Below are 13343 nucleotides of genomic sequence, written 5' to 3'. Positions count from 1 at the left end.
TAAAGGTTCAACTTCAGTAGGAATATTCATTTAAAAACCTAGTAGCATATTGTATTTATAGAGGTTATCCTTTATATGAGTTTCCTTTTTCTTGGAAGTAAGTATAGTGTAAGTGCACTTAACACCAATACAAGTTTACCTATTATAATTTGTCATTTTTCTGCAAGTAACTGTAATACCTACAGGATAAGAGTAAGTTGTAATAGGCAATATTCTATTGATATTACATGCACTTACACTAAACTTAATTCCGAAGAAAAGGGAACACATATACAGAGTAACTTTCGAAAATACAATACGCACTATTTTTTTTTTCTTTTTTAATTGAGGCTTTCCATGTAAGCAGAAGCTTTAACCATGTAAAGATCCTGTTGCTGCATATGTTCTAAGCACATACGGTCCTTAGTAATGGATACTCGATAAAATATCAACGAAATATTGGATATTATTTCTTTAGGAATACAAAAAAGGTTAGTACTAATTTTATTTGAAATATATATTTTATTCGTTCTATGGTCATAACAGAGACAAGCTGGAAGTTTGAAAAATATTCCTACTTACGCAAGTTAATATGATCCATAAATCTTTGCATCATTTACACTAGCTATAATCCTTGTTCTTCGCATTATGTTTATGGAAAATATTTGAATCCTCTTCCTCCTTAGAATACGCACTTCAATGAAAGCGCAAACATAGGTACCCGAAAGCACAAGCGCAAACATATGCCTGGTTTTGGCATAAATTTTTAAATGTCCTAACCCCCCTCCCCCTTTCTGGAGTACACTGTTTAAAGTGACATGCTAAAATCCCCGCTTGAAGTGAGTAATAACTATATTCCAAGTCCTTTCAAAACGAGTCAGTCGCTTTCCCAACTCCGAAAACTATGAAATCGAAACTAATATCGATCGTTTTCGATTATTTTTATGTCAGTCCCTTTCTGCCCTCTACGAGTGCTAATTCTAGCTGTATTTGGATATAAAGGGCATCTGGAGTGTTACTATTCATCTCCGCAACCCGAAAACTATGGATTCGACACTAATATTGGTTGTTTTCGATTACTACTTTATTTCACCTTATCCCCACAGAACTTTTTCTAGATTGTAAGTCATATGCGTACCAAGTTTGGTTGAAATTGCTCCAGGCAATCCATAGTTATGCTGGAACATATATACATATATCCATCGACCCACATAAGTATATCGTTCTGTATCTGAGAAACGTGTATTGTAAAACTGATTTGTAGTTCGATCTTACGGCAGTCTACGTCGAACAGTGCTGCATTTGTAACCGTAATTATTACGGCCCCCATAATGCAAACCTTGTTGTTTGGGGGGGTCTATGCACAACCCGTGAATAAGCATTTATATTTTTTTCTTCTGGGTGCCGACAAATTTTAATGAAGTTTTTCAAATAACAAATTTATTTGGGGGAGGGGGCTTGAGCCCGACAGCCACTCCTAAATACGCCCATATATATATATATACTGTATTGGTACACCTATTCTTCATAATCAATAGCCTGAAAACGAGCTATGTTGATCAAAAGACAAATAAAAATTCTCACTTTTCTTCATACTAAATAATGGATAAAACGTGTTGATGTCTAACAACTTCTCTCTCCGAAACTGTAGTTTTAACATCGCATCTACTGAGAAAATTTTATCATAAATAATTTGAGATCCGTGCTGATAATAAGCAGTAAAGCAGTTCATGTTCACATTATCATCCAATTTTCAATGAAAGCAGACTGACAGGCAGGTAAGTAGCGGAGCGGCGATTGTTAATAGGAATTATCGTTACTTACAGACTGGGAACTTTCTCTATTTTAAGTCGAATGTGTAAATTGCTTAAGAGTACTTACTAAGAAACAGCAATATATAATTTACACAGTGTTATTCTATTTATCCATGAAATATTATACGGCAGTATTCACTCGAATATAGACTATAAAAGTATGAACAACATGTATCAATGTAATATTTGACATACGTTAGACGTAATATAGATGTATATCAAATACAGCCATAATTGTAATTTTTGGAGATTTATTCTGTTACTGAGAATAGACCTAAGTCGGGGGTGACCGTATGAGGAGTTTGTTTGTTCTTTTGGGAATAATTATTACTAGAGCCCGGAACTTTGGCAAAATGCCTTTCTTTTAAAGATGCCTGTATCTATATTTTTTAAAAGGAAAAATTCATTTTGTGTTGTGAGCCTGTAGTGAAGTTTTTTTTATTTTGCCTATTTTCCTTTTAATAGCTTCAACAACTCTTGGATGTGTAAATGCCTTTCTTTGACTTTTTTGCAATTTTAGATACAAAAATTTCAAATTATAAATGCTCATTCTCGATTAGGAGTGTTATTTTTTCATTGAAATGCCTGCGTAGCGTGATATCATGTTCAACAATAACATTGACTTCAGGTTTAGGCTGATTTAAAAACGCTAGCTTAGACGAAAGTTGGCGAACTTTGGGACTGTAACAATTAATGCGAACAAAGGCGGTAGCGTGCTATCAGAAATAATATCTGCGCTTGCAACAGAGTGGCGACTTCCTTCAAGTTGTTGTTCGCGGGGTCATTGTTTCCCCAGTCGACATCAAAAGAAACTGGAGCTTCTGTAAAAACGAAAGAAAGAACTAAGTTCAATCAACGAAGCATTCGAAGCAATATTCTTTATTCCAGATTCGAACGCACAAAAGGCCGCATCATGCCAAAATTTAGCATACCGTTGAGCAGTAAGTTACAAAGATACGTCCGTGAATTTGGCGCAGATGCGTTTACTACCGATGGCGCAGTTTTGTTGTTCAAAGTATGTGGCAAAGCAATTAATCACGACAAGAAATACTTTGTATCTCAGCATCTGAATACCTGCATACTGCTAAACATAAAGATGCTGCTTTGAAAATGATGGGACAGAAGAAATTGTCCTCGATTTCAACAGCTGTTTGTTCATCCAATAGACAATCATAATTTTCTTTTGACCTATGCAAGGCTTTCATGGCAGCGGGAATACCTTTCAGGAAGCTGGAAAACAAGACACTAAAGAATTTCCTGGAAAAATACGCGATGGAAGTTGTACCGTCAGAATCTACTCTAAGGAAAACATATTTAAATGCTTGCTATGAACAGACTCTGCAAAAGATTCGTGACGAAGTTTGTGGGAAAAAGATTTGGATTTCGATAGATGAGATGACAGATGCTACAGGAAGATATCTAGCCAACGTCATCATTGGACTCAAGGAAACATCCTCATCCTTGTCATTTCTTCTACTGTAGAAGAGCTCAAAAAGGTTAATGGTTAATCAATAGCTCAGTTATTCACAAATTCGCTTGTTCTGATCTGGCCAGATGCTGCTCCGAACATGAAGAAAGCTGCACGGGCATTGAAAGTGCTGTTCCCCAACATGATTCATATCACATGTTTAGTTCACGGCATACATAGAATCGATGAAGAGATAAGAATGTTGTACCCTAGAGTAGACAAGCTAATTTCAAACAAAAAAAAAAAAAAAAAAATCTGAAACTTCCCGATGTCGGATTTTTACGGAAGTAGCGCCCGAGCTTCCTCTTCCCCCACAAACGATTATCACGAGGTGGGGGACCTGGATTGCAGCTGCAATGTACTATGCAAACAACCTGGAAACGTTCCGTGCTGTGATGGAACAATTATCAGAAGAGGATGCTGTTTCAATTTCCGAGGTGAAGAAAATTTTGTGCTGTTAGATCTTAGCAATGATCTTGCATTCATTTCAGTGCATTATGGTAAGTTGCCAGAGAGTATTACGAAACTAGAGAAAAGAGGTGAAACCGTTCCAATATCCTTACAGATCTTTCAGGAAACAGTTGACCAGCTAGGAAAAGTGCCGAGGGAAAAGGGACTGGCTGTTTATGAAAAGCGCAAACGTGTTGTGGTAGCTAACGAGGACTTTCAGAAAATGTTGAAAATTCGTGATGTTCTTAACGGTGAAAAGTGTGTTGATCTTGAAATGAGTCCATCTACAATAGCTTCATTTATGTACGCCCCAGTTACTTCAGTTGAAGTGGAAAGATCATGTTCTATTGTAAAAACCGTTTTTTCTGACAGGCGATTAAGTATGACTGTTGATAACTTAAAGAATCATCTTGTAGTCATGTGTAACCAGCATACACTGTAAGTAACATTTTGTACAAATATTCATATAACAAGACAAATATCATGTAATGTTTGAGTATTAGAAAGTAACAACTTTTGTTTTTGCGTTTTAGTGCCTATTTGTCAAGTTTTAAATGCCATTCGCCTGCCTATTTTACACAAAATAAATGCCTAAACAAGAAAAATATCATGTAATGTTTTAGTATTATAAAAAGTAACAACTTTTGTTTTTGCCTTTTAGTGCCTATTTGTCAAATTTTAAATGCCATTTTGCCTGCCTAATTTACACAAAATAAAAGCATAAACTTCCGGGCTCTAATTACTATTAATAATTGTTGTATAGAATTAGTGGATTGAAATAATATGCAATTACTTTGTGATTTTACATAATTGCAGTTTTGCAATAAACTATTAGCGCTTTGTTTGCAACGGTAGATCCAAGGCGCTTTTTTTTTTTTTTTTTTTTTTTTTTTTTTTAGCTAGATCCCACTATCTAAACACCGCAAAGATACGTTGCCACTGAATATAAAAATCTTGCAACATCTCTCCTTCTCCCACTGTCTGTAATTCCAGTCTAAAATGGTCTCATATCAACTCTTGAAAGTTTCTGACAAATAAAATAACCCTTGTAATTTAATCCTAATAAAGTCAACTAGGCTTTATCTAACAAGGTGAAAAGGTATAAATCATAAAAGTTAAAACAGTTAGGGAATAAGATAAGTACCAATAAAAACTACAAGGAATTAATGAGCCTGAAGCAATGTATGGACAAGATGGCAGACTGATATTAAAATTCCATCATATTTGTCAGTGTTATATCATTTTAATTTCTATGACTATCGTATCCCTTCATGTGCTTTAGTCCTTTGAGATCTTTAAACCTTCCCCCTTTTGTCCTAATGGATAAGTTTATCAGCATGCTCAAAATATACAGACTGACAGTACATTGGATGGTATCGGGCAGAAAAAAGTAATCTTAATTCATGTTTGTCTAAAATAAACTTGTTTAAACCAGCAATACAATATTTCTTACTAAAAAACTTACATAAAACGCAATTACCACTACGCAAAATACAATAAAAAAAAAAAGAGTTTTCTAATGCTAAATTAATCATAGATAAAGGAATAAATAATCACTATTACTGCATAAAATCAGAAAACAAAACTATATGCTTACATTTGAAAGTAAAAATAAGTGATTTACACTACTAATTACAGTGATACATTTCTTAGAATCACTTTTAACATTTAAAAACGAAAACACGAAGCAAAAAACCACAATACTAACATTTGTAATCAAAAAATACGTTCTTTTTTAAAAAAATATCCAGGCTTCTTTCTACATGGTTTACAATTCCAACTAGAACAATTATTCATTTATTTTTAAATTTGAATTTATTCTTATAAAAACAAAGAAGCAGAAGTTTTGATTATAAAATTTAAATTTAATACAACAATTTATTGTTAAAAGAAATAACTTTAAATGCTTCTATTGTTAGTAGCATTATAACACTGAGTAGTTCTTTCCTTTCTCTTATCTTTTTTTTTTTTTTTTCTTTCTTTCTTTCGGCCCCTGTAGTAATGATCTTCAGTGTTACCAATACTGGTATTAATTTATGGGTCGCAAAGACTTTGAGCTTATTTTCAACAATAAAGGTATCACAAAAATAATTTGTAAAAATAAACTAATAAACTCTCTTAATTATTTTATTTTAACTTTCGCATGAAAAAGACGAATTTTTGTTTAATACTTTGACAACCACTATTTATTTACTAGTAGAGTCTAGAAACCACGGGTTTCAAGGCTTGTTAATCATTTTTAGCATAAAATATATTAAACTTCTTATATTCTGAAAGAAGGTTTCTCAAGCATATCTTGACGCATCTCGCGAATGGAACGCGCGAATATTTAACACCACACGAGACCAGCTCAGACTTGGGTTTCAATGTGTTCAACTTTTGTCTCATTTACTTTGTGTCTGTTAAATGTCTATAGTTTAAAAACTTTATCATTAAAACATGTCCAATTCAGCAGCAATATTCTCGGAAACGCAGGTATGCTTTATATAACGCTAACAAGAAATATATAACCTTCATTAGAAACATTTTTCTTAAGAGAAAGAAAACCTCGCATCAGAGGTGGATGTTGACAAAATACAATTTGATGTAAATGATTTTTTTAAAAAAAAGGTCTATCAATTTCAAACGAAGTTAACCGACATTTTTACTTTCAATATTTAATTCCAATTTACTTTAACTATTTCCAAACCTTAAACGGATCAAAAATTCATCGCAACAAAAACAAAACATCACTGGATCCTATTATGTACTAAACTAAAATTAGTTTGATATGAGAAGAAATGTATCTTATTAAAGAATTATATTATATATAACGTAATGCACTATAATGTATAAACAAATCCTTATACAGGGTGTAACTTAATTAATGTCATAATCGTCAGAAGGTGATTCCTGAAACCAAGATAAGTAAGAAAGATCCTATGAACATATAGCATATTTGGGGTATTGGCAGACTAAGTGAGGGCCGATAGCGTGAGAACACTAAGTTCGAAGCGGCAAATATCGAAAACAAACAAGCTTAGAGATGGTGATCTAGGAAGTCTAGAGGTGGCGCTGGTGTTCAATACGTAGTTGTTCGTTTCACACACACACAGAGAAGCTTGTATTCAAGACGCTACAGTACAGGAGTGCGGTCATGGTGCTGCGAGTGTTGAGTAGGATAAGTGGCAGTACTAGACTAAAATATGGTGCGTTACTCAAACCGCGAACAGGCCGACATGCTATTCATGTACGATCATGTAGATGGCAATGGGCGTGAAGAAGCACGACTTTATCAGGAGCGTTCTCCTAACAAACGCTAACCACCACACATGATGTTTGCTGCAATTCGTCGGCGCGTACGTGAAACAGGGGTAGTACTACCTGCCCATGTGGATGCTCGTCAACCCAGTCGTGTACGAACACCTGTTATGGACGAATGTGTTAAAACCTCTTATGGACCAAGAGCTGTGGACGAGCCAGGTACAAGTACGAGGGAACTTAACCGTGAAATGGATGTTAGTTACATGACTAAGTAGCGTACTTTACATGAAAATGTTTTGTACTTATATCACCAGCAAAAGGGTACAAGGACTGACAGAAGTGGATTTCCAAACACGTGAAGCATTCAGCCAGTGGTTCATTCAACAGACCAGTACGATCATGCAGTTTCAGGTATCAGTACTGTTCACTGACAAGGCATGATTGGAAGGGATGGTATCGTCAACATGCATAACAAACATTGGGCAGATGCACATCCCCATGGTACAGTTGTCACTCTTTGCTCCAATTTGGACTCAATGTATGATGTGGTATTGTCCACGATCAACTGATCGACCCATACAGTGGCCCCGTATTTGATCTTCCTACAGGATCCACTGCCCAATTACTGGAAAATGTTTCCCTGGCGATTTGCCTAACATGCACATGTATGATGGGGCTCCCGTGCACTTCAATGTGAATGTCTGCCGGTGGCTGAATAACAATTTTCCAAGACGTTGACTCGAGCGTGGCGGTCCAGTGCATTGGCATGACCGATCTCCGGACCTGAATCCATCGGATTTTTATCTATGGGAACACATTAAAAGTGTGTATGCTAGTCCTGTCGATATCAACGACTTGGAATAACGTCTCTAATTCCTGTGCAACTGTTGGTCATGACCTAGGTATCTTCGAACGGGTTCACCAATACATGATCCGGTGTTGTCATGCATGCATTGCTGTCTGTGACACACTTTGAACATCTCCTGTGATGTGCCCGACGAACGTACGTTTGTCTCTCTCTCTCTGCACGTCAATATCTACCGCTTCGAACTTAAGTGTTTCCATGCTTCCGACCCTCGTTCATTCTGCCAATATGACATACTATATTATATTTATATTTATGTTCATAGTATATTTATGAGCATAGTATATATATGTTCATAGTATATTTTTTGCTTACGAGGGTGGGCTGATAACTTCTCGGCCCGACCCAGAAGGACTTGAGCTGCAGGCATGAAAGTGTGAGGCTATTCAACATAGTCCCCTCGAAGGTCAACACACTTGGCACTTCGATGCTGCAACTTCTCCAACCCCTCCAAAAAAAAAAAAAAAAAAAAAAAAAAAAAAAAAAAAAAAAAGCTCAAGGTCTGCAAAAATCCGTTCCGCAGCTGTTATAACCTCTTCATCACTGTGAAATTTCTGTCCTTTCAGTGCTGTTTTGAGTTTTGGAAACAGATAATAATCAGAAGGGGCAAGATCTGGCGAGTAAGGTGAGTGGTCAATACATTGAAACCCTAGTCCCTCAGAAAATCCATTGTTTTGCCAGCCTTGTGGACGGGAGCATTGTCCTGCAAGAACAAGACACCTCGTGTCAACTTTCTCCGACGCTTTTCATTAATAGCGTCCTTTACCTTAGCCAGCAGACTGCAGTAATACTCTGCAGTTATGGTTTGGCCCTTTGGAAGGTAGTCTGAGAGCAAAACACCATTCTTATCCCAGAATATTGAGGCAAGCACCTTTCCTGCGGACTTTTGTGCTTTGAATTTTTTGGGCCTTGGAAATCCTGAGTGGCGCCACTTGCATGACTGCTGTTTGGTTTCCGGATCAAAGTAATGCAACCACGTTTTATCCTGGGTAACAAGCCGATTCAAAAAATCGTCCTTGGAGTTCGCAAAATGCCGTAAAATCACCTGCGATGATCTCACACGTTCGCGTTTCTGATCCGCGTTCAAACATTTCGGAATCCATTTCACAGAAAGCTTGCGCATGTCCAAGTGATCATGGATTATTGACCCAACACGTTCTTTGGATATGTGCACTTTGTCAGCTATCTCCTGAAGCGAAATCCGTCTGTTGCTCAAAATCAGGTCATGAATCTGGTCCACTTTTTCCGGAGTTGACACTGGCCTGCCAGACCTATCATCATCTTCTGTTGAAAATTCACCACGCTTGAAGTTCGCACACTATTTCTTCACAGTGGAGTATGAAGGGCACTGTCCACCCAATGTGTCTAGCATGCAACCATAGATTTCCTTGGGCGACTTCTGTTGCAGGAAGAAGAACTTCATTACACCTCGTAACTCCTCTTTGGAGAATTTGACATCTGGCTCCGCCATGGTTCATTCAATTACCTGTAAAATAAAAACCGTTCATGGTAGAATCGTGAAATTTGGTACTTAAAACATATAAAAGATCAACATTTCACATGACATCAATTACATCAGGGTAATACATTCATAAGGGGTCGGGCAGAGAACTTATCAGCCGAGCCTAGTATATCAGTGTCAAGAAACACCTCCAAACGTTTATTACATTAATAAAGTTACACCCTGTATATACATAGACAGAATTATGAAACGCAAAATTATTATACGCAGATTCATATCAATTTCATAGAAATACCTGGAGTTGAAAGCACGCCATATGTCCGAACTGACAAAGGTTTTGTGAAGACTGCAGAGCAGGGCTGTTGATAATTTGTTAGGGCAAACTCCGTACTATGTAAGAAGTAGAACAGAAGTGTACAATTAACTGAGCAGACAATTATAGTGTAAAATGGGTGACCTCTCTAATTTCCTGAGCAAACTGTGTGTGTTTGCATATGTGGTGTGCGTGTGACAAAAGTGGAAGTGCGTTGGCCATCTCGCAAGGGATAATGTCCAAAGTGATGATGACCTACAAAACTCACGCCAAAACCACATTGGCGAAGAGGAATAGTTGTCGCAAGAAAGTCTTTCGTGACAAGTAACAAGTACCGCTAAACACTAAAGCACTCACTCACACCGTTGTGCCAAACACTCAGAACCGTTGTGCAACTGCGGTGCAAACGACGAAGGAACTCAAGCACCATTTCCTATAGCTTGTGTCGACAATCACAGTTCGTCGCGAGTACATAACATGGACATACGGGGTAGGGTTGCACAGGTGAAACCGCTGATAACGGACAATAAGGTTTATCACGACACCAATGATGCCATGGACATGCATTATGGACTGCTGATGACTGGAAACGTACGGCTTTTCGTCGGATGTCATCGTTTACCTTATCTCAAACCCTAAGCAAGGATTTTTGGCGAACGCTCAGAAACGTATGTTCCACAGTGTCTTCGCCCAACCGCGACACATAGCAGTGGCTTTGTGATGCTGTGGGCCGTAATATCCTGAATTTCAGTGAGTTCTGTACTGACGCTTACCAAGCGCATCACTGTCCGTGATTATCCCCATTTTAGGAGACCATGTACACCCTTTGTTCCAGTGGTGTTTCCGGGCAATGATACCATATTCCAGGATGATAATGCGCTCATTAACAATCCTAGAGTTGTGGCATGGTTTGAGGAACATCAAAATTAAGTTGAACACCTTCACTGGCTCACCAGATCTTCAGACCAGAACATAACTGAACATCTGTGATCCATTTTTGATACACGAATCTAGCGCAATCTCCACCTCTATCCTCTTTCACGGAACTGAGTGATGCACTGCACATGGAATCCATTTGCCTTCCATTTACTACCATTCACGACCTCTATGACTCCATTCCATGCCGCATCAGCGCTATTCTGAGAGCGAAAGGAGGTCCGGGAACAACACATTAATTTGAAAAGCTGCACTTTTTTTCAGGTGTTTCCATTAAACTGATAAGTATACATGTATTTGTATGTGTAAGCGTTATAAACGCTTTGTTACAACTAAAATCGACTAGTTAGCCCGTATTTACTAATGCTAGGTAATTTACTAATCCCATACCCATTCTCATTTGAAATTTCTGTATATTGCCCATGAACGAAAAGAAATGCTTCTGTATCTGTAAATAAAGATACTATTCGGGTATCTGGTGTGCTAATGGGAATAAAGTGAAGTAACTTCCGCACGAAGTGTCATATACAATTAATCAAATAGTACATTGATGACCGAACACGTTATCGCCAGTACTTATAAATGATCTATACATTGACTGAAATGTATTTAAGAACACCCCATATATGTTGTGAGATTCGAAAATGAAAAATGAAATGAAATCTTTAAGTTTAACGTCCCACGGTTATGCCGGTTAGGCTAAAGGAGACGGTGATAATGAGAAATGAGTGAAGTGGTGGAATGAAGAAAGTGGGAGGAAACGGGAGAACCCCGAGAAAACCCACGAGCACGGTGTTTGTCCACCACAAAGTTCACACGGCGCGAGCTGGGATCGAACCAGGGACCCCAAGCACCGGAGGTGAACGCTCTACCACTGAGCCACCGCGCCCCCCGTTGTGAGATTCGAGCGGAATTCGCACCACAGAATGTGTGTGTGTGAAGAGTGTGTGCTCCAAGCAGTAGTTTGAAGTTCATCACATAACACAACCAACTTGGATCACAATGTGCTTGTATCTGCAGACAAACACCAGCGACCAATTTCTGTGACTTTGAACGTGATCCTATAGTGGGTCTGCGAGAGGCCGAGTGGTCATTCCGTGGACAGGTGGATCGTGACATATTAATAGTTCTTGGTTGGAAAGCAGAGGGTTCTCGGAGGAGACTTGCAAGATGAGAAGCAGACAGTTCATATAATAAATTGCTTCCAGTAACCCTTGCACGCACCGAGAAACGCTGAAAAGAAAGATGTTTCGGACCATCTTGACAGACAAGATAGTTCCACCAGTGTAATCAAAGACATCGTGGCTCAACATGTAAGTGCAACAACACTAAACAATTAATTATTGTGTGGGGACAGACTTACATTTTTGTATTTCTCTGGCATGATTACCTATGACAGCTGCTCATTACCGAGAACGTCAACAGTGGTGTAGGTGGGAGACTGCTGTTGCAATGCGAATGAGTAATGTTCTTTCACGGTAAGAGTTGTTTCTGTCTCGGACACAGTCACGGTCACGTGTAGCTATGAGAAAAAATCTACCGTATTTTCGTACGTCATTCAAGTCGGGAGCCACAAAGCTACATATCTCGTTCGCCTTCGGTCTTCATTCAAGGGAATACTGCATCATATATTAGTAACATTGTCAATCCTATCCCTGGCCTTACTGAGTCACTTTGCGGGACTCTATTTTCCACCAAGATAATGCAAGTGCCCATACTGCCACGTGAAACTCAGCGTATGCTACTTCGCATATGCTTTCCACCCTGACCTACAATATCTCCGGGCCTAATTCCTATCAAACATTGTGCCTGACCGCAGGACAACTCCGGAAAAAACCTTCGCTCAACTGCGCCAAATCTATAGTGTTCGTAGGATACATACCATAGGCAGATTCAACATCTACACAACAAGCTGCCTATCCATAGAACAGCCTGTGTTGCCACTCTGGTGGATACACGTCCTTAAAGGTGAGTACTGTACCGGGTTATTCAAAAAGAAAGAATAGATTTTAAACATTTATTTCTAATGACACATACAACAGATACACACATACGATACATCACTGGATAGAAAGAAATTCGAAGTCTTAAACACTCACCTATTGGTTTCATTCAATGGCTACAGCGGCGTTATGGTTTGTTTACGAGAAAACAGAGACGACCCAAGATAAATCGTTTAGTGTGTTGCAGTATGCATCGAGTAAATTCATTGTTACGTTCAGCGTGCATTTCGCTGTAAGTTCAACAAAGAGCCGCCTCGTCATTAACGGATTTACAATTGGTATAAGAAATTCGTAGATGGTTGCATGTGCCACGGCAAAAGCACTGGTTGTCCTCGAACGCCGGGTAAAAATGTTGAGTGTACCCAAACTGCTTTTGCACTTAACGCTAAGAAACCCACAAGCAGAGGAAACACAGAACTTTTAAATTCCGCAACTAACATATATATATATATATATATATATATATATATATATATATATATATATGCTTGAATCTGAAGCCGTGTAAGTTGCAGTTACTCCAGGCATTGCATCCTGGTGATCATGAAATATTAGAATTATGCACTGTAATTATGCAAGATTTCAAAGATGATAGATACTTTTTCTAAAAAGTTACTACTTTTATTTCGATATATCAACATTTGATTTCGCTGGTAAAGTGATTAGCCACAATGTCAGAATTTAGGGGACCGAAAGTCCCGGCGTAGTTATCGAACGTGAAAGGGACTCTCCAAAGTTTAATGTGTTTTGCGCCATTTCCGTCAACGAAGTTTATGATCCTTTCTTTTTTTACGAAGGAAACTGTGACTG

The 13343-nt window shown here is 38.1% G+C and overlaps 1 protein-coding gene across 4 annotated transcripts in view; it reads right to left on the bottom strand.

The window, feature by feature from the left end:
* The window catches only part of LOC145694978 (uncharacterized), a 100892-nt gene that overhangs the window by 23597 nt on the left and 63952 nt on the right, over nucleotides 1-13343 (bottom strand). The window lies entirely within an intron of this gene.

The sequence above is a fragment of the Thermobia domestica genome, chromosome 9 (assembly GCF_964235325.1).
Source record: "Thermobia domestica chromosome 9, izTheDome1.hap1.1, whole genome shotgun sequence".
In the NCBI taxonomy this organism is placed as follows: domain Eukaryota; kingdom Metazoa; phylum Arthropoda; class Insecta; order Zygentoma; family Lepismatidae; genus Thermobia; species Thermobia domestica.
Note: the sequence above shows the minus strand (reverse complement) of the source record. Positions and strands in the feature narration are given on the sequence as shown.